Source organism: Aotus nancymaae, unplaced genomic scaffold (assembly GCF_030222135.1).
Source record: "Aotus nancymaae isolate 86718 unplaced genomic scaffold, 86718_ANA_hifiasm-v0.15.2.pri h1tg000011l, whole genome shotgun sequence".
NCBI classification, from domain to species: Eukaryota; Metazoa; Chordata; class Mammalia; order Primates; family Aotidae; genus Aotus; species Aotus nancymaae.
In genome coordinates, this window is record NW_026988422.1 from 10,218,724 (window position 1) to 10,240,808 (window position 22,085).

A 22,085-nucleotide genomic window follows, 5' to 3' on the forward strand; every position below is an offset into this window, starting at 1 on the left:
AGTTCCAGGTAAACCTGAACAACATAGCAAGACCCCATCTCTACAAAACATTTTTTAAAAATTAAGCACAGTGTTATGTGCCTATAGTCTCAGCTACTCAGGAGGCTGAGGCAAGAGGATTGCTGGAGCCCAGGAGGTGGAGGCTGCAGTGAGCCATGCTTGTGCCACTGCACTCCAGCCTGGGTGACAGACTGAGACCCTGTCTCTCCAAAAAATGAATTCAGAGTAGAGAAAGGTATGAACTCTAAGTTCAAGCATGCCACATCCCAAATTTCCTTCAGAAGTGTTGATGCACGCCCCAAGAAATCTGCATTCATTCCCCAGCACTGCCTTAGCAAACTACCCTAAACTGTGTGGCTTCAACCACAGAGATTTATTCTCACTGTCCTGGGGCCAGGAGTCTGAAATCAAGGGATTTTTTATTGTTTGTTTGTTTTTCCTGTGACGGCTGTGAGGGAGGCTCTGTCCCAGGTCTCGCTCCTGGATTCTCATAGCCTCCAGAGTTCCTTGGCTCGTAGGTGGTCTCCTGTCTCTGTCTTGACATTGTCTTCCCTTTGCAGGTGTCTTTGTCCACACATCCCCTTTTTATAAGGACACCAGGCACACGGGATTAGGATTCACCCACATTACCTCAGCTTAGCTGGATCACATGTGAAGAGCCTATTTCCAAATAAGGTCGCATCCACAGACCCTGCGGTGTAGGGCTTCAGCGTCCTTCGGGGAGGCACAGGACAATGCATAATGCCATAGATTTGCAAATATTTTTAGTTTGAGTTTCTGGGTTTTATTTTTTCTTTTTCACGTCAGATAGGTGATGTGATGATACCGTCACAAGTTTTGAGGAAGGCACATATCATAAAATAGCATGAAAACCCAATCTCATGCTTAGGTTTTGGTTTTTTAATTTTAATTTTAATTTTTCTTGAGGCAGGGTTTGCTGCATTACTCAGGCTGGAGGGCAGTGGTGCAAACATGGCTCACTGCAGCCTTGACCTCCTGGGCTCCAGTGATCTTCCCACCCCATCCTCCCAAAGTGCTAGGATTATAGGAATGAGCCACTACCCCCAGCTGTTCCCTTTTTTTTTTGTTTGTATGTTGTTCTTTTTACTCAAAAATATACCTTTGCAGCTGGGCATGCTGGCTCATGCCTGTAATCCTCAGCACTTTGGGAGGCCAAGGCAGGTGGATCACTTGAGGTCAGGAGTTCAAGACCAGCCTGGCCAACATGGTGTAATGCCTTCTCTACTAAAAATACAAAAATGAGCTGGACGTGGTGGTGCGTGCCTGTAATCCCAGTGACTCAGGAAGCTTAGGTAGGAGAACCACTTGAACCCTGGAGGCAGAGGTTGCTGTGAGCCAAGTTCATACTACTGCACTCCAGACTGGGTGGCAGAGTGAGACTCTGACTCAAAAAATTATATATATACATACACACACACTTAATTCACATACACTCACATACACATGCACACACACACACACACACACACATATACACCCCTTGGCAATCTTTTTTTTTTTTTTTTTGAGGCAGAGTTTTGCTGTTGTTACCCAGACTGGAGTACAATGGTGAGATCTTGGCTCATCGCAACCTCCGCCTCCTGGGTTCAAGAAAATCTCCTGCCTCAACCTCCCGAGTAGCTGGGATTACAGGTGTGCACCACCATGCCCAGCTAATTTTTGTATTTTTAGTAGAGACGGGTTTCACCTTATTGACCAGGATGGTCTCGATCTCTTGACCTCATGATCCACCCGCCTCAGCCTCACAAAGTGCTGGGATTATAGGCGCGAGCCACCACACCCAGCCGGCAATTTTTTTATATATCAGCATTAACTGGTACAATTTAAATTCTATGGTAGATTTCATTTAGATTAATACAATCTAAATATTATTCTATTAAGTTCTACAACTAAAAAAGGCAATGCATTTAAATGATTCAAAGTTAAAAAGCTTTGAAAGAGTATAGAACTGAGTCTCCCATATGGCAGCCAGTGGCATATGTGTTTATTAAAATCTAAGGGGGACAGAGGCCATGGTGAGCCAAGATCACACAACTTCACTCCAGCCTAGGCAATGGAGTGAGACTCCATCTCAAAAAAGAAAAAAAATATCTAAATGAATTAACATTAAAGAAAATGAAGGATTTGGTTCTTTGGCTGCGTGGGCCACATTTCAGGTGTTCCACAGCTGCAGATGGCCCTGAATCATGGTCCTCATTGCAAAAAGTTCTATTGGTTGGTGCTGGTGCAGCCTTAAAGCTGCTCTCCCACCCCTCCTCAAAGCCAACCGCTGTTAGGGTTTTGTTTGGTGATTCCTTTCCGAGATGATCTATGCACACAATCAGCACGTGGAGTTAATACATCCACCTAAAAAATTCAGTGTCTCCCGTGTAGTGCGAATGACCATGGAATAGTCCATGGAATGGAATGTATCCAGCTAGTTTCATAATGAAGTGCTCTTGAGTTTTTCCCGGGTTTCCTCTCTTACAATTATTCTGTGGTGAACACCATCCTCTCTGGCCACAAGATTTATATGTTTTTCTCTTTTCTTTTCTTTTTTCTTCCTTTTTTCTTTTCTTTCCCTTCTCTCCCTCCCTCTATTCCCTCTTTTTTCTTCTTCCTACCTCTTTTCTTCCCTTTCCCCCCTCTCTTCCCCCACCTTTTCTCTCCCACCCACTTTCCTCTTTCTTTTACAAGGTCTTCTATGCAATCACATGATCCTAAATCACTGCAGCCTTGAACCCCTGGGCCCAAGCGATCCTCTTGCCTCAGCCTCCCAAGTAGCTGGGGATAAGGCCTGTGCCACCACGCCTCTCTATTTTTAATTTTCTTTTTTGTGGAGATGGGTCTTACTATGTTGTCCAGGCTCATTTTTATCTTAGTAGGTACTTTTCAAGGGATCTTACCCAAGGGTACCTGGATGGAACTTAGTGAGTCACTTGAAGGCCTTGTTGAAGTTTCATGTCTGTCTCCTTCATCCTGGGGAGAATATTTAAAACTTCTATCCCCTTTTCATGCAGATTGCTGACTTCAAAAATTATACAAATGCTGGGAGGCTGAGGCAGGAGGATCGCATGAAGTCAGGAATTTGGGACCAGGCTGGCCAAGAAGGTGAAACCCTGTCTCTACCAAAAATACAAAACTTACCTGGGTGTGGTGGTGCAGGTCCACAGGTCCAGCTTCTCAGGAAGCTGAGGCAGGTGAATTGCTTGAATCTGGAAGGTGGAGGTTGCAGTGAGTCAAGATCGCACCGCTGCACTTCAGCCAGGGTACAAATAGCAGCTTTAGACTTGATCCTGCTAGGCATGACCACTGGGCACATTCAGCAGTGGATCACCTGATTCTGCCTTAGTTTCCAGTGTCTTCTCAGAGGCCTGGATTGGAGCATCTGAAGCTGGGCTGGATGTCTTGCTGCATAAATACTGTGTCCACTTCCACCTGTGCCATCAGCCTGGGTGGGGAGAAGACCCATGTCAGAGGAGAGCCGTCTTCCTCCTAAAGTCCCAACTGTCTGATGGCTGAGATTTTTGCCTCATTTCCAGAACTCCCAGGGGCCCTTGAATGTCTTGTTATTTGCTAAATGTGCAAGCACAGATTGCCTGTACCTCCCCTTGGACCTTCCTGCCACTCTCTATAGAGCTGTCTGAAGTCTGGAAATGTTTATTTGCCATTGGAGAAATTCTAGTTCCATCTGCCCCAGACTCATCAACATTACAGTAACAGCAGGCACTCTGTAACTTTCTGGAGCCTGTTCCAGCAGGCAGGAGGTCCCGTCTTCAAATCCTGTTTGTAACCCCATACAAGATGAGGAAACTGAGACGGATGAGCTCATGAATACAAAGTGCCAGAGCTTGGGTTCAACCTCGAATCCCTGGGCCCCGGGGTTCGAGGCTTGGGTTCAACCTTAACGTTTGTGGGATTTAAGGTTGGTGTGGGAAGTGTTCTGTTTGGCACCTCCTCCCCGTGTGGGTGGAGGGTGGGTCCTAGGTTGCCTGGAGAGCCCCAGTTTACACCCGCTGACCTGATGCATTTGTGACTAGTGTTCTCTTTAACTGCAAAGTGTTGTTGTTTGGGAGAGAAATTCTGTGCTCACCCTGTTCACGTGCACCCTGAGGAAGCTCTGACACCACCGCACAGCCTCTGATACACACTGGAGAAAGCCGGCGCTAGGATGTGCCTGTCAGCAGGAAGAGCTGCGAGCATCTACATCCACATGTAGACATATTTGTACACATACATTCATATACACACACCCATATATATACACATCTTTACACACATCCGCACAGACATGTCCATATGCCCACACATTCATACACATGTCTATATATAGACACATCCATGTACACATCACTGTACACACACATCCATATCCACACATTCATACACACATATCTGTGTATTTCCATATATCTGTATACATACACATCTACACACATCCACATACAGATACATTTGTTCACAGATGCACACACATTTGTACACACACGTCTGCACACACGTCGGTGGGGATCAGGGAAACACAGCATTAAGTAGTGATGGTCTGGTAATAGTATTGTTTTGACATCTTTTGGGTAAACTGACTAGTGGCTATCAGAGCGGTGTGTGGGGTTTTTTCACAGGTTGGCGGGGCCATCAAAGATATTTGTAGTTGCTCATGGCTATTCTAGAGGATCTCTCATGTGGGACCTTGGAGTGTAGTGAGCTGTACCTGTGGCCCACCTGCCAGTGTCTGCACCAGTGACCAACAAATTTCTGGCTTCACGGGCCTTAAGGAATTTGGATTGTACTGTAAGAAGTGCTAGTGTGCCATCATTGAAAGTGTCCGGTCACCACCTGGAGATCCATTGCCAGTGGCGGGATGGGAGTCAGGAGAGCCAGAAGGATGTTGCAGTGAGACAGGTGCGATGACCAGGGCTGGAGCTGGTGTGCAGCAGAGGTGAGAGATGGGGTTGGTTCTAGTCACATAGCGATGGTCGACTGAGTTCCTGATGGATCCAATGAGAGGGTTGTCAAGGAGAGAAGAGGAGTCCTTTATATTTATGTCTGAGTTTGTAACACAAGTTTCTAATTTTGAGAAATCTGGAGTTTAAAAAATTGAGGAAGGACTGGGCACAGTGGCTCACATCTGTAATCCCAGCACTTTGGGAGGCCAAGGTGGGCAGATCACTTGGGCTCAGGAGTTTGAGACCAGACTGGCCAATATGGGAAAACCCTGTCTTTACTAAAAATAGAAAAATTAGCTGGGCACTGTGGTGTGTGCCTGTCATCCCAGCTACTTGGGAGGCTGAGGCAGGAGAATCACTTCAACCCGGGAGAAAAATGTTGCATTGAACCAGGATCCCACCACTGCTCTCCAGCCTGGGTAACAGAGTGAGACTCCATCTCAAGAAAAATCAAAAACTAGGGAACGATCGGCATACAAAGCCATTAGCTGGGCTGTCTCCTGCCCTCTCTCTGGTCCCAGCTTGTGTGATCATGGCTGGGCTTGCTGGCCAAGCCTGTCATTCCAGGTGACACCAAGGCCTTTTCAGGGCTAGAGTGACCTGCAGCCACCCATGGTTGGCAAGGCCGAGTGGTTCCAGGCACAGCTGGAGATGAAACTGGTGACAGGGGCAGCCCTGTCATCTTTACAGGGAGCCTCATGCAGCAGGTGGGCAGAAAGATGGCCTCTCCACATCGCTGAGCCATCTGCTGAGTTACCAAGCCCACCTGACAGGTAGGCAATGAGACCCCTTGTGCCCCATCATCTCTGTGGCCAGGCTAGGGTGCAGGCCAAATGCCTCCTGATGGTCCTCATCACCATAGCCTCTCAAAATTAACATCCCATCTAAGGACAGATGCAGGCTCAGCGTGAGCCCCCAGAACCTCCCCCAACCTCCAACCACCCCCAGAAACCTTAAAATAGCAGCTTTAGGGCAGTTTTTATTCTCACCCACGATAAGAAAAACATGTAACATTTTGACCTAAAATACACGGGGCATGTAAAACACACACACAGGCTGAGCAGATGCTGGCCCTGTGCCAGAGCTGGGGTGGTGGCACCTGGGTGTGCCGCTTATGTGTTCTGAAAGATTCCAAGGTAAGAGCAGGAGCCGGGGCTGGGGGCACTTGGAGCGGTGGCTGTTGACCACCTCGTGTGCGTGTTTGGGAGTCATAACAGCTGGCCCAGTTCCACCTGTGTTTTCTGGATGACCTTCAGTGTTGCAGAAGCAGAAGCTTCAGGTGAAATTTACCCAACAACCCATGATGTGTGGTTAATTCTTTTGTCATCTGTTCTATTTGATTTTGTTTCATTCTACTTTTTTTTTTTGAGACAGAGTCTCACAATGTTGTTGGGACTGAATGCAATGGTGCAATCTTGGCTCACTGCAGCCTCTGTCTCCTGGGTTCAAACAATTCTCCTGCCTCAGCCTCCCAAGTAACTGGGATTATAGGTGCCCACCACCGTTCTTGGTTAATTTTTTTTTTTTCTAGTAGAGATACTGTTTTACTATGTTGGCCAGGCTGATCTCGAACTCCTGACCTCAGGAAATCTGCCTGCCTTGGCCTCCCAAAGTGCTGGGATTACAGGCATGAGCCACTGCACCTGGCCTCATTCTACTTCATCCTTGGACCAAGCACAGTGTCCCATGCCTATAATCCCAGCACTTTGGGAAGCCAAGGCAGGAGGATTGCTTGAGCCCAGGAGTTTAAGACCAGCCTGGGAAACATAGTGAGACCCCTGTTTCTACAAAACCTATGTGTATATGTGTATATATACAAAAATTAGCCAATGTGGTGGCACATGTCTGTAGTTCCAGCTACTTAGGAGGCTGAGGTGGGAGGATTGATTGAGCCTGGGAGGTCAAGGCTGCAGTGAGCCATGATCAGGCCTGTCTGTGGGCTGCTGTGCAGGGCACCGGTGTTGACTCTTCAAGGAGACCCCAACCCCAAGACCCCTGCAGTACTCCTGAGTCCCCTTCTTGCCTGGGGCTGGGGGTTTTGGTCCCTAGGGGCTGACCATTTCACCTGCATGCTCTCTGTCCCTGCAGCACTGCTGGAAAGGAAGGAGGAGGATGGATGGTGGGTGGCTGCCCTGGGTGCTGAACTCTTCATGCCAGGGCTGGCTGGGCTATGTGCCCTTGGCCTGCTGCAGCAGTGGGGCAGCTCTGGGCCAACTCCCTGAGGATCCAGTACAGCCTCCCTGGTAAGGCACTGCATGCCTGGCTGCGGGGCAGTTGGAGGTGGCAGGGCCTGCCCTCTTTCCTGCAGCTGTGGCTCTGTGAGCTAAGATATGCTGTCACCACAGGATTTTCCATTAGTCATTCTGTGGGCTCTGAGCAGGACTTAGTACTTGCTCATTAAAAAAAAGGAGTGTCTGTTGAGGGGAATTCATCCATCTCTTAAGAATTCCCCATTGACAGGTTCTAATGGAGTGACATGTGAAGTAGACCACAGGGCCGGGGGACATGGTTGAGGTGAGGCTGGGCTCGGCCCTCCTCTTCTTGGAGCCCTGGTGAAGGGTTGCCTGGCAGAGGAGGGCAGGGGTCCCTTGATCAATCCTCACAGCTCAGGCAAAGCAGCCAGCACACCAGTGCAGCACCAGCCAGAGGCTGCAGACAGAGAGCAGCTTCGATGGCCCCTACATGCTGGAGCTGGGCCACGAGCTCCACTGCACACAGATCCCAGCCTTCAGCCACAAAGTGGGTGCCCAGGCCAGGTGGGATGTCCAGAGAGAGCACCAGAGTCTGGCAAGTGGTGATCTGAGTACCCTGAGCTCATCCCCAAAGAGATGAGTTTGCTCCCAAGAGCATAGTCATATAGGAATGGATCCAGGGCTGGCACTTCAGCCTCAGTCTTATGTCTATTCATCCAGGGTTGCTTCAGTCCAGGAGGCAGAGGTTACAATGAGCCAAGATGTTGTCACTGTACTCCAGCCTGGGCAACAGAGTGAGATCTTATCTCTAAAATAAACAATAAGTTAAAAAAAAAAAAAAAAGAAACAAGGCCAGGTGCAGTGGCTCACACTTTTAATTCCAGCACTTTGGGAGGCTAAGGTGGGCGGATCATGAGGTCAGGATTTCAAGACCAGCTTGGCCAACATGGTGAAACCTATCTCTACTAAAAATACAAAAATTAGGCAGGCGTAGTGGTGAGTGTCTGTAATCCCAGCTTCTCCAAAGGCTGAGGCTGGAGAATCACTTGAATTGGAGGCGAGCTATGGGAAGCACTGGGACCAGAGCAGCAAGAGGCATCTCAGTGTCAGCCAGACCTTCAAGAATGACTCGGGGCCCACACTGAGCAATCACTTCATGGAGGTAAGCCCGGCCACTGCAGCAGTCATGCCCTGTGAGTCCAGCATAGACGGTGGCAGCTAGGGAACCCCTCATGGCCCTCTGGCCCTGGCTGCAAGGATGCAGGCAGCTGAAACTCAGCCTTGGTGACTTTTTTGTATCTCCAGCCTCACATCCTCAGGGGTAAGAAACGCTTGTCACAGTGCCAAAGACTGGAAGGAGGGCTTGGGAAATAAAGATTTCCAACTGTAAAAATGCATTTTGGAAACAGCAGTTCGCTTTTAGTTTTTCCCGGAGCGGGGATTCTTTTGCTGAGTTAGGAATGATGGTGTGCTCAGCAGCTGAACAGGTGGTGGTTCTTCTACAGCATGCATTTAACCTTGTACTTTTTTTTTTTTTTCCTTTTCACATCCAGTCCTGCAAATGGTGGTTGTTTATTTTTTTTGAGATGGAGACTTGCTGTGTCACCATCCTGAGTAGCCCGGATTACAGGCATGCACTAGCATGTATTTTTAGTAGAGACGGGGTTTCACCATCAATGGGCATTTGGGTTGCATCCAAGTCTTTGCTGTTGTAAACAGTGCCAAAATTAACATTCGTGTGCATGTGCCCTTATAATAGAAGGATTTATAATCCTTTGGATATATACACAGGAATGGGATTGCTGGGTCAAATGGAATTTCTATTTCTAGGTCCTTGAGGAATCCTCACACTGTCTTCCACAATGGTTGAACTAATTTACCCTCCCACCAACAGTGTAACAGTGTTTCTAATTCTCCACATCCTTTCCAGCATCTGTTGTCTCCAGTTTTTTTAATGATCAACATTCTAAATGGAGTGAGATGGTATCTCAATGTAGTTTTGATTTGCATTTCTCTAATGACCAGTGATGATGAGCATTTTTTCATATGCTTGTTGGCCTCATGTATGTCTTCTTTTGTAAAGTATCTGTTCATATCCTTCTCCCATTTTTGAATGGGCTTGTTTGTTTTTTTCTTGTAAATCTGTTTTAGCTCGTTGTAAATTCTGGATATCAGCCCTTTGTCAGACGGGTAGGCTGCAAAGATTTTTTCCCATTCTGTTGGTTGCCGATTCACTCTATTGACTGTTTCTTTTGCCGTGCAGAAGCTGTGGAGTTTGATTAGGTCCCATTTGTCTATTTTGGCTTTTGTTGCCAATGCTTTCGGTGTTTTGGTCATGAAGTCCTTGCCTATGCCTATGTCCTGAATGGTTTTCCCTAGGTTTCCTTCTAGTGTTTTTATGGTGTTAGGTCTTATGTTTAAGTCTTTAATCCACCTGGAGTCAATCTTAGTGTAAGGTGTCAGGAAGGGGTCGAGTTTCTGTTTTCTGCATATGGCTAGCCAGTTTTCCCAACACCACTTACTAAACAGGGAATCCATTCCCCATTGCTTGTTTTTGTCAGGTTTGTCAAAGATCGGGTGGTTGTAGATATGTTGTGTCGCCTCCAATGCCTCTGTTCTGTTCCATTGGTCTATATCTCTGCTTTGGTACCAGTACCATGCTGTTTTGATTACTGTAGCCTTGTAGTAGAGTTTGATGTCTGGTAGTGTGATGCCTCCCGCTTTGTTCTTTTTGCTTAGAATTGACTTGGCTATGCGGGCTCTCTTTTGGTTCCATATGAAGTTTAAGGTGGTTTTTTAAAGTTCTGTGAAGAAGGTCATTGGTAGCTTGATGGGGATAGCGTTGAATCTGTAAATTACTTTGGGCAGTATGGCCATTTTCACGATATTGATTCTTCCTAACCATGAACATGGAATGTTTCTCCATCTGTTTGTGTCCTCTCTTATTTCATTGAGCAGTGGTTTGTAGTTCTCCTTGAAGAGGTCCTTTACATTCCTTGTTAGTTGTATTCCTAGGTATTTTATTCTCTTTGTAGCAATTGTGAATGGCAGTTCGTTCTTAATTTTGTTCTCTTTAAGTCTGTTATTGCTGTATAGGATTGCTTGTGATTTTTGCACATTGATTTTGTATGCTGAGACTTTGCTGAAGTTGCTTATCAGTTTCAGGAGATTTTGGGCTGAGATGATGGGGTCTTCTAGATATACAATCATGTCGTCTGCAAATAGAGACAATTTGACTTCCTCCTTTCCTAATTGAATACCCTTTGTTTCTTTTTCTTGCCTGATTGCTCTGGCTAGAACTTCCAGTACTATATTGAATAGGAGTGGTGAGAGAGGGCATCCTTGTCTAGTGCCAGATTTCAAAGGGAATGCTTCCAGTTTTTGCCCATTCAGTATGATATTGGCTGTCGGTTTGTCATAAATAGCTTTTATTATTTTGAGATACGTCCCGTCTATACCTAGTTTATTGAGAGTTTTTAGCATAAAGGGGTGCTGAATTTTGTCGAAGGCCTTCTCTGCATCAATTGAGATAATCATGTGGTTTTTGTGTTTGGTTCTGTTTATGTGGTGAATTACATTTATAGACTTGCGTATATTGAACCAGCCTTGCCTCCCCAGGATAAATCCTACTTGATCATGGTGGATAAGCTTTTTGATGTACTGTTGCAATTGACTTGCCAGTATTTTATTGAAGATTTTTGCATCTATGTTCATCATGGATATTGCCCTATAGTTTTCTTTTCTTGTTGAGTCTCTGCCGGGTTTTGGTATTAGGATGATGTTGGTCTCATAAAAGGATTTGGGTAGAATTCCCTCTTTTTGGATTATTTGGAATAGTTTCAGTAGGGATGGTACCAGTTCCTCTTTGTATGTCTGGTAGAATTCGGCTGTGAACCCATCTGGACCTGGGCTTTTTTTGGGTGGTAGGCTCTTAATTGCTGCCTCGACTTCAGACCTTGTTATTGGTCTATTCAGGGTTTCGACTTCTTCCTGGTTTAGGCTTGGGAGGAGACAACTGTCCAGGAATTTATCCATTTCTTCCAGGTTTTCTAGTTTATGTGCATAGAGTTGTTTGTAATAATCTCTGATGATGCTTTGAATTTCTGTGCAATCTGTGGTGATATCCCCTTTATCATTTTTTATTGCATCTATTTGGTTATTCTCTCTTTTCTTTTTTATTAGTCTGGATAGTGGTCTGTCTATTTTGTTGATCTTTTCAAAAAACCAGCTCCTGGATTTATTGATTTTTTGTAGGGTTTTTCTTGTCTCTATCTCCTTCAATTCTGCTTTGATCTTAGTTATTTCTTGTCTTCTGCTAGGTTTTGAGTTTTTTTGATCTTGCTCCTCTAGCTCTTTCAATTTTGATAATAGGGTGTCAATTTTAGATCTCTCCTTTCTTCTCATGTGGGCACCTATTGCTATATATTTTCCTCTAGAGACTGCTTTAAATGTGTCCCAGAGATTCTGGTATGTGGTGTCTTCATTCTCGTTGATTTCAAAGAACATCTTTATTTCTGCCTTCATTTCATTGTTTATCCAGTCAACATTCAGGAGAAAGTTGTTCATTTTCCATGAGGCGGTGCGATTCTGGGTTGGCTTCTGAATTCTGAGTTCTAACTTGATTGCACTGTGGTCTGAGAGACTGTTTGTTATGGTTTCCGTTCTTTTGCATTTGCTGAGGAGTGATTTACTTCCAATTATGTGGTCAATTTTAGAGTAGGTGTGATGTGGTGCTGAGAAGAATGTATATTCTGTGGATTTGGGGTGGAGAGTTCTGTATATGTCTATTAGGCTTGCTTGTTCCAGGTCTGAGTTCAAATCCTGGATATCCTTGTTAATTTTCTGTCTTGTTGATCTGTCTAATATTGACAATGGTGTGTTGAAGTCTCCCACTATTATTGTGTGGGAGTCTAGATCTCTTTGTAAGTCTTTAAGAACTTGCCTTATGTATCTGGGTGCTCCTGTATTAGGTGCATATATATTTAGGATCGTTAGCTCTTCTTGTTTCGTTGCTCCTTTTACCATTATGTAATGTCCTTCTTTGTCTCTTTTGATCTTTGTTGCTTTAAAGTCTATTTTATCAGAGATGAGAATTGCAACTCCTGCTTTTTTTTGCTCTCCATTTGCTTGGTAAATCTTCCTCCATCCCTTTATTTTGAGCCTTTGTGCATCCTTGCATGTGAGGTGGGTTTCCTGGATACAGAACACTGATGGGTTTTGGCTTTTTATCCAATTTGCCAGTCTGTGTCTTCTGATTGGGGCATTTAGTCCATTGACATTTAGGGTTAAAATATTAATCTTAATTAAGTGTGAATTCAATCCTGTCATTTTGATGCTAGCTGGCTGTTTTGCCCATTGGTTGATGCAGATTCTTCATTGTGTTGATGCTCTTTACCATTTTGTGTGTTTTTGGAGTGGCTGGTACTGGTTGTTCTTTTCTATTTGTAGTGCCTCTTTCAGGAGCTCTTGTAAAGCTGGACTGGTGGTGATGAAATCTCTGAGTACTTGCTTGTTCTCAAAGGATTTTATTTTTCCTTCACTTATGAAGCTTAGTTTGGCTGGATATGAAATTCTGGGTTGAAAGTTCTTTTCTTTAAGGATGTTGAATATCGGCCCCCACTCTCTTCTGGCCTGTAGGGTTTCTGCTGAGATATCTGTTGTGAGTCTGATGGGCTTCCCTTTATGGGTAACCTGACCTTTCTCTCGGGCTGCCCTTAGTATTTTCTCCTTCATTTCAACCCTGGTGAATCTGATGATTATGTGCCTTGGGGTTGCTCTTCTAGAGGAATATCTTTGTGGTGTTCTCTGTATTTCCTGGACTTGAATATTGGCCTGCCTTGCTAGGTTGGGGAAGTTTTCCTGGATAATATCCTGAAAAGTATTTTCCAGCTTGGATGCATTCTCTTCGTCACATTCAGGTACACCTATCAAACGTAGATTAGGTCTTTTCACATAGTCCCATAATTCTTGTTGGCTTTGTTCATTCCTTTTTACCCTGTTTTCTCTAATCTTGCCTTCTCGTTTTATTTCATTGAGTTGATCTTTGACCTCTGATATCCTTTCTTCTGCTTGGTCAATTCGGCTGTTGAAACTTGTGCATGCTTCGTGAAGTTCTCTTGTTGTGTTTTTCAGCTCCATCAATTTACTCATATTCCTCTCTAAGTTGTCCATTCTCGTTAGCATTTCATCAAGTCTTTTTTCAAGGTTCTTGGTTTCTTTTTATTGGGTTTGAACATGTTCTTTTAGCTCACAGAAGTTTGTTATTATCCATTTTCTGAAAGCTGATTCTGTCATTTCATCACACTCATTCTCCATCCAGTCTTGTTCCCTTGCTGGTGAGGAGTTGTCCTCCCTTGTAGAAGGAGAGGTGTTCTCGTTTTGGGTGTTTTCATCCTTTTTACACTGGTTTCTTCCCATCTTTGTGGATTTATCCACCTATCGACTTTGTAGTTGCTGTCTTTCTGGTTTTGGTAATTTTAAGTCTGCAGCAACTGAACTCATAAAACCCCTTTTCTTCCCCTCGGGTGTTCTGTCCCAGGGAGTTAGGGCTTTATGATTTCCTGCTGTCTTGCTATCATTTTCCCTGCCCACAAGGTGGCAGCCTAGTCACACTCAGCCTGCAGAGGCTTCAATGAGCTGCTGTGGGCTCTGCCCAGCTTCCGTGTGAACTTCCCTGCAGTCCTGTTTATATGGATGTAGTTAGAACTGCTTCCGCTATGTTGGCTCGCCCCTGTAGTGACAGAGTCTCTGTAGTGGCGGGTTACCTTGGTTATGGCAAATTGCCCTGGGAACTGCAGGGTGTTTCCCGGTGGGGGACGCCCCTCCCCCACTGAGCTGGACCGTCCCGGGTTCAGCCGTGCTTCCCGTGGCACCCTCTTTGCCCGGGAATCTCTTGGCTTGACTCCCTGCCTCAGCTCCCCTTGCTGGCCCAAAGGGGACCCAGTCTTGTTCACTCTGCACAAGCAGCCGGTGTCCCCTGCCCCAGGTGTTGGCAGAACGGCCGCTCTGTTCCAACCAGTGGCGCTGGGAACCCGTGGAGCTCCTCTGTCTGTGAATCTCCTGGTCCATGGGCAGTAAAAATCTGCTGCCCTGTGAGCCACTGCATCAGCCGAAGCAGCGGCTCTGAGATTCATGGCGCGCCCTTGCCCAGGAATCTCCTGGCTTGACTTCCTGCTTCAGCTCCCCTTGCTGGCTCAGAGGTGACTCAGTCTTTCTCACTCTGCTCAACGAGCCGCTGCCCCCCGCCCCAGGGCATAGGCCGAGTGGCCACGCCGGTCAGACCAGCGGCGCTGGCGACCCGTGGGGCTCCTCCTCCTGTGAATCTCCTGGTCTGTGGGCAGTAAAAATATGTCTGGAAATGCGGCGTCCACTCACCCTCTACACCTTCTCTCGGAGCTACAATCTCGACTTCCTCCTAATTGGCCATCTTGGATCGATCTCCCAATTTTTTAATTTATTTACTGACTTACTGAGACAGGGTCTCACTCTGTCACCCAGGCTGGAGTGCAGTGGCATGATCTCAGCTCACTGCAGCCTCATTCTCCCTGTTTCAAGCAATCCTCCCACCTCAGCCTCCTGAGTAGCTTGGGAACACAGGCACATGCAATCATGCCTGGCTATTTTTTTTTTTTTTTTCTGAGATGGATTCTTGCTCTGCCCCCCAGTCTGGAGTAAAGTTTTGCAATCTCAGTTTACTGCAGCCTCCACCTTCTAGGTTCAAGCAGTTCTCCTGCCTCAGCCTCCTGAGTAGCTAGGATTACAGATGCATGCCATCACACCCAGCTAATTTTTGTATTTTTAGTAGAGACAGAGTTTCACCATGTTGGCCACACTGGTCCCGAACTCCTGACCTCATGATTTGCCTACCTCAGCCTCCCAAAGTGCTAGGATTACAGGTGTGAGCCACCACTCCCGGCTTTGTATTTTTTCAGTAGAGAACAGATTTTATTTTATTGGCCTGGCTGGTCTCAAACTCCTGACCTCAAGAGATCTTCTCATGCTCCCAAAGTACAGGGATTACAGACATGAGCCATGGCATCTGGACTGTGACAACAAATTTGTCTTGTTCTAAGCCACTTAGTTTGTGGCACTTTGTTACAGCATCCCAGCAAAGTTATACCCAAGGAATAATCCATCTCATTGTTAAAGGATACAGAGGCTCATACCCTTGGTCATTCATGAATATGCAATTAGGTTTTGGCCAGGAACAGAGGCTCATGCCTGTAATCATGCCCAGCACTTTGGAAAGCTGAAATGGGAGGATCACTTGAAGCCCAGAGTTTGAGGCCAGCCTGGCCAAATGGTGAGATCCCATCTCCACACACACACACAAATATTATAGTTGGGCATGGTGGCATGCACCTGTAATCCCAGCTACTCAGGAGGCTGAGGTGGGAGGACTGCTTGAGCCTGGGAGTAGGAGGCTGAAGTGAGCTATGATTGTACCACTGCACTGTAGCCTGGACAATACAGGAAGTCCCTATCTATCTCTAAAAAAAACCCAAAAATGGCGGGTGTTGATTTTGTGTTTTTGTTGTTGTTACTGTTGTTTTTTGAGATGGAGTCTCATCCTCTGCCCAGGCTGGAGTGCAGTGGTTCAATGTCGGCTCACTGCAACCTTCACCTCCTGTGTTGAAGTGATTCTCCCACCTCAGCCTCTGGACTAGCTGTGATTACAGGTGTGCACCACCACACCCGACTCATTTTTATATTTTTAGTAGAGATGGGGTTTCACCATGTTGGCCAGGCTGGTCTCAAACTCCTGACCTCAGGTGATCCACCCACTGGGCCTCCCAAAGTGCTGGGATTACAGATGTGGGTCACTGCGCCCAGTCAATTTCATGTTTTGGCTGAATTGGGTCTGGCAAGTGTATGCTTAATAAACCAGGTCTAAGTATTTCTAGGCTACGGGTGGCTCGGGCACGCACTGACAGCAATGTTGTGGATGGTGATATTGGCTTCGAACATGGATGGAAACAAGATCTGGTCTCCTTTTTTCACCCAGACGGTGTCAACGAGCTGATCTAGGAGATAAAAGGAGAGGTACATTAGGCCATGTGTACTTCCTGGGAAAGGGGATGCCAATAGCTCTGACCCCAGCCCACCCGGCCAGTGGCTCTACCATGTTCCTTACAGCTTTTGAGAGGTTTACTATTCAAAGTAGGATGAATCAAGGAAAGTACAGGGCTGGGGCACAATTCTGTTAAACATGACAAGGAATATACTTTGGTTCAAGAAAACCCATGGCCAGGCATCGTGGCTCATGCCAATAATCCCAGCACTTCAGGAGGCCGAGGTGGGAGGATCACTGGAGGTCAGGAGTTCAAGGCCATCATGGCCAACATAGTGAAACCCCATCTCTACTAAAAATACAAAAATTAGCCAGATGTGGTGGCACATGCCTGTAGTCCCAGCTACTCGAGAGGCTGAGGCCAGAGAATCCCAGGAGGTGGAGGTTGCAGTGAGCCGAGACCACACCGTTGTACTCCAGCCTGGGTGACAGAGTGAGACTCTGTCTAAAAAATAAAAATAAAATTAGAAAACCTGATCCTTCTGCCAGGCATGGGGGTGCATGCCTGTAATCCCAGCACTTTAGGAGGCTGAGGTGGACAGATCACTTGAGGTCAGGAGTTCATCAGCCTGACTAACATGGCAAAACCTTGTCTCTGCTGAAAATACAAAAATGAACTGGTCGTGGTTGCATGTGCCTGTAATCCCAGTTACTATGGAGGCTGAGGCAGGAGAATCGCTTGAACCTGAGAGGCATAAATTGCAATTAGACGAGATTACACCACTGCATTCCAGCCTGAGGGACAGAGCAAGACTCCCCGTCAAATAAAAAAAAAAAATTTTCAGAGAAGACCAAGATATCCGCAGATAATGCACCGTGTCACTTTCCCTGTGCACTTTTCCTGCCTCTTGGTAGACAGCTGCTAACATCACCATGAGATCCTGGTGAAGGAGGGGTGGGTACTGAGGTTGCTACAGTTTAATGAACCATTTTTCCGCCAGAAAGAGATGCTCATCTTCTGTCAGATTCCTTTGAGTGTTTTTCCAACCCCTGCTGTGGGTGGTTTACCCTCAGGGCATTTCTCCATGAAGCCACCAGGTGACGCCATTGCTGCACAAATGAAACAAACTGACCCTACATTAGAAAATAGCGTTCTACTTTCCTTGAGCCGGGTGAGGTGGGTCAAACCTGTAATCCCAGCACTTAGGGAGGCTGAGGTGAGTAGATCACTTGAGGCCAGGAGTTCGAGACCAGCCTGGCAACATGGTGAAACCCTGTCTGTACTAAAAATGCACAAATTAGCCAGGCATAGTGATGCACACCTGTCATCCTAGCTACTCGGGAGGCTGAGACAGGAGAATTGGTTGGGAAGCAGAGGCTGCAGTGAGCCAAGATCGCAACTCTGCACTCCAGCGAGACTCCATCTCAAAAAAAAAAAAAAGTATTCCTAAGGACTAAGAGGAAACTGAGGCATGCAGACTGGAGTTGGGGTGGGGCTTGGTGAGAGAATGGGTTCAAGTAACCTGTGAAGGACTCTCAGAAAGTCACAGCAACTTAAAAATCATTTATTCTACCTCCCACTTCCACGTTTTCCAGATATAGAAACCAAAGCTGAGAGTGGGGAGATAACTATCCCAAAAGCGCCACGTTGGTGGGGAGCAGGGTTGCCAGAGAAAACACAGGACATCCAGTGAAGTGTGAGTTTCGGACTCTCAGTGTATGTCTCAAATAATGCACGAGGCTTAGACTAAAACCTTATTCACTCTTTGTCTTCAAAGGTAACTGGGCATCTGTATGATCATTTGCTAAGTCTGACAACCCTCATGAGGGTAAAATGAGGATTAGAAAAATACTTAAATGTAATAAGCAAACATGCAAAATGAGGACAACTCTGTTCCCATTTTGTGGACAAGGGAATTGCATGTTAGGGCGGTGACTTGATCCAAGGCCACACTCACAGGTGTCAGATTCAGGATTTGAATCCAGCCTGATTCCAGAGGTTTCAACTTCACTGCTGTGGCCAGGAACACCCCGCAGTCCTACTCCTGTGTGTGCATATTCTGTCTTGAATATAACCCTCTCCCCATCGTGTCAGTGGGCCATTCCCCTCCCTGACGTTGAAGGACCCCATCTTCAGCAGGCGCCTCCTGACCCAGCAGACCCCCTTGAGCCCAGATCCCTGGGACCTGGTGGCTGCCCTTATCACATTCCCTGACTCCGCATCTTAGGACCCAAGTCTGACCCTCTTCAGGATCTGCAGCTGCATAACAGGAAAGGGGACCCGATCCAGACCCCAAGGGAGGGCTCTTGGATCTTGTGAAAGAAACAATTCAAGATGAGTCCGTAAAGCGAAAGCACACTTTTTTTGTTTTTTTTTGAGATGGATTCTCACTCTGTTGCCCAGGCTAGGTAGAGGGTAGGGGTGTGATCTTGGCTCACTATAACCTACACCTCCAGGGTTCAAGTGATTTTCCTGCTTCAGCCTCCTGAGTAGCTGGGATCACAGGTGCATGTCACCACACCTGGCTAATTTTTATATTTCTAGTAGAGACAGGGTTTCACCATGTTGGCCAGGTTGGTCTCGAACTCTTGACTTCAGGTGATCCACCTGCCTCAGCCTCCTAAAGTGCTGGGATTACAGGTGTGAGCCACAGCGCAAGTTTATTCTTTCCTAAAAAGCAAGTTTTTTAGAAAAGTAAAGATAGAATGGCTACTCCATAGAGCAGCCCAGAGGGCGCTGGTGCCCATCTTTAGGGTTATTTCTTCATGACATGCTGAATGAGGGGTAGATTATTCATGACTTCCCTTTTTAGATCATACAGGGCAACTTTCTGATGTTGCCATGGCATTTGTAAAATGTCATGGCACTGGTGGCAATGTAGCAGTCAGGATGACCAGAGGTCACTCTGGTCACCATCTTGGTTTTGGTGGGTTTTGGACCGGCTTCTTTACTGCAGCCTGTTTTACTGGCAAGGTCTCTGTGACCTGTATCCTGTGCTGCCCTCCTGTCTTACCCTGTGACTTAGAATGCCTTCACCACCTGGAAATGCAGCCCAGTAGGTCTCAGCCTCCTTTTACCAAACTCCTATTCAAGATGGAGCTGCTGTGGCTCACATGCCTCTGGCAGCTGGGCTCCCTGGGATCTCCTGACATTCTGTCCCCCTCTGTCCCCAGCTCCTGTGTCCCTCGACCATCGCTGTCTTCCTGAGCTGACTCCCTCTGAATTTCTTCATCACCAAGAAGAGGAATCACTGTCAGGTTCGGCTTTTGGGAAAGGGACAGACCAGGTAGGAAGACACAGGCCCTGGTGTGGGCAATGGGGAGGGGAGAGCTGAGTGGGAGCCGGTGGGTCTGGCTTTGTTCTTACCTCTGCGAGCTGCCCATTGTGCAGACCTGCCCTGCTCCTTCCCCATCATAGTGGACAGCAGCTCCTCCCTCCAGTGTTCAGGCCCCAGGCCCTGGGTCAAATCAATGCCTTTGTCTCCTGCACCCCATCAGTCAGCAGATTTGCTTCTCATCACCTTTAAAATGCATCCAGCAGCAAGGCCCTGGCTCACTCCCTACTTCTTCTGCCCCAGCCTCTCTCCACTTCCACAGGAGACCTTTGTGAGCTGAATCCATTGCACCCTCCTCTGCTCAGACCCACAGCGGCCCCATTATCCTTGGTCTGAGCCAAAGGCCCCACAGTGGCCCACCAGGTCTGCCCTGAGCTGCCTCATTGCCTCCAGCCTCACCTTCCATCCATCTCCCCCTCTTTCCCACCTACCCCCCTTCCTCATCCTCACACCTGCCTGATGTTCACACATCTCTCCAGGCATCTGCTGTAGCTGTTCCCTCTGCCTGGACCACACTCACTCCAGAAGACCCTTGTCCCCTTCAGCACCCCCTGCAGTCAGGCCCGCCTCCCTCACCACCGTCCAGCAAGGACACGGCCCGCCCATCCCTTCCTCCCAGCAGCTCCCTTCCTTGGCCTGTCCTGGGTTCATTTTTGCTTTTCCCCAGCACTTTCCACTTCCTAAAGGGCCCTGCAGAAAGCACCTGGCAGGGGCCGATGGCCTCGCTCTCCTTAGACTGGAAGCTCATCAGCAGCGTGGGCCACTCCCTGTGGCAGACTCAGTATCTAGTTAGTGCTTGGCATGCAGAAGGTGCTGGATCAGTGCTTGAGAACTACAGAAGGAGGGAGGGGAGAAGGGTAGGAGAGAGGAAGGGAAGAAGGGAGGGAGGGGAGAAAGGAGGGAGGGGAGGGATGAAAAGGAGGGAGGGAAGGAAAGATAGGAAAGGGGAGGACAGATGGAGGGAAGGAAAGAGTTGAAAGAGGAAGAGAAGGAATGAGGGAGGGAAGGAAGAAAGGGAGGAGGGAGGGGAAAAAGGAGACAGGGCAGAAAGAACGGGCAGGAGAGTAGAAGAAAGGAGTGGGGAAGAAAAGAAAGGTGGGAGAGAGGGAGGGAGGGAAGGGGGATGGAGGGAAGGACCTTATTTCCTCTCTAGGCCCAGCTCTCCCAATGTCCACCTGTCACTTGGACTGTTACTCCAGCCTCCTGTGTGGCCTCCTCCGGGCACAGTGACTCACTCCTGTAATCTCAGCACTTTGGGAGATCAAGGCAGGTGGATCATCTGAGTCCAGGAGTTCCAAACCAGACTGGTCAAAATGGCAAAATGCCATCTCTACTAAAAAAATAAGATTACCTGAGCATTATGGCAGGCACCTATAGTTCCAGCTACTCTAGAATCTCAGGCAGGAGACTCACTTGAACATGGGAGGCAGAGGTTACAGTGAGCTGAGATCGTGCCACTGCATTCCAGCCTGGTAACAGAGCAAGTCTCCATCTCAAAAAATAACAGAAAACCTTCTCCAGGCAGCTGCCTTCTGATGATGCCCCCTCCTCCGGTGAAGCACAGGAGACCCCAAACTCCTGTCTGACACTAAAGTGCCAAGTGACCCTGCCCACGCACTCTTCTGGCCACACTGAGTGTCCTCTGAGTCATGCTGCTCCCTGTCTCAAAGCCTCCCCTCCCTCTTCCTGGCTCCATCCCCTCATCCTCTGCCTGCCCAGCACCCACCTCCTGGTCATTTAAGGTATAGCTCAGGCTGTAATCCCAGCAGTTTAGGAGGCCAGGGGCAGAGGGTCACTTGAGCCCAAGAGCTTGAGGCCAACATGGGCAACATAGTTAACTCCACCAAAAATGTGAAAGAAAGAAAAAAAGATGTAGCTCAGGCATTACACCACCTCCAGGCAGCCTTCCGGATCATGACACACCCAGGCGGGCTCAGGGGCAGGCTCTGTTCTCTGGGCATCAGAAGCTGCCTCCCTGGGACTGTTGTCCCGGGTCAGCTCCTGCAGGAGTCCAGCCACAGGATGATGGGGGATGGATCAGGTCTGAGAGTCAGAGATGCAGAGAGGCAGACAACTTTGGGACACAGTTTGTGAGATCAGTGGGATTTGCTGCAGGGTGGTTGTCAGGGTGCAGGGGAGAATTCTGGACCAGCCGTGTCTTCATCTCTCTCTTCCCTCCAATCCCAGGAGAGCAAATGAGGCAGAAGGACTTGTGGGCCCAGCTCACCACCTCTATCCTCAGGAACTTGAGGACCATCAAGTTCCATGGCTGGGAGGGAGTCTTTCTGGACAGAGTCCTGGGCATCCGAAGCCAGGAGCTTGGCGCCTTTTGGACCTCTAGCCTCCTCTACTCCGTGTCACTGGTGTCCTTCCAAGCGTCTACATTTCTGGTGATGTCACTCTAGTCTCTATGCTGAGCGGGACTGGGGAATGAGTGTTGGGGTCAGGAGGTCATGTAGGTGGAGCCTCCCAGATCTTACCACCCTGTCCATCTAGCTAATTGCAACCTCTGTCTCCTGGGTTCAAGTAATTCTCTCCCTCAGCCTCCTGAGTAGCTGGGATTACAGGTGCCCACCACCACGCCTGGCTAATTTTTTGTATT

At 47.6% G+C, this 22,085-nt stretch overlaps 1 pseudogene; it reads right to left on the minus strand.

Moving 5' to 3' along the window:
* Positions 1 to 801: 801 nt before the first annotated feature.
* LOC135274497 (small nucleolar RNA U13) lies at positions 802 to 898 on the minus strand (annotated as a pseudogene).
* Positions 899 to 22,085: the final 21,187 nt, after the last annotated feature.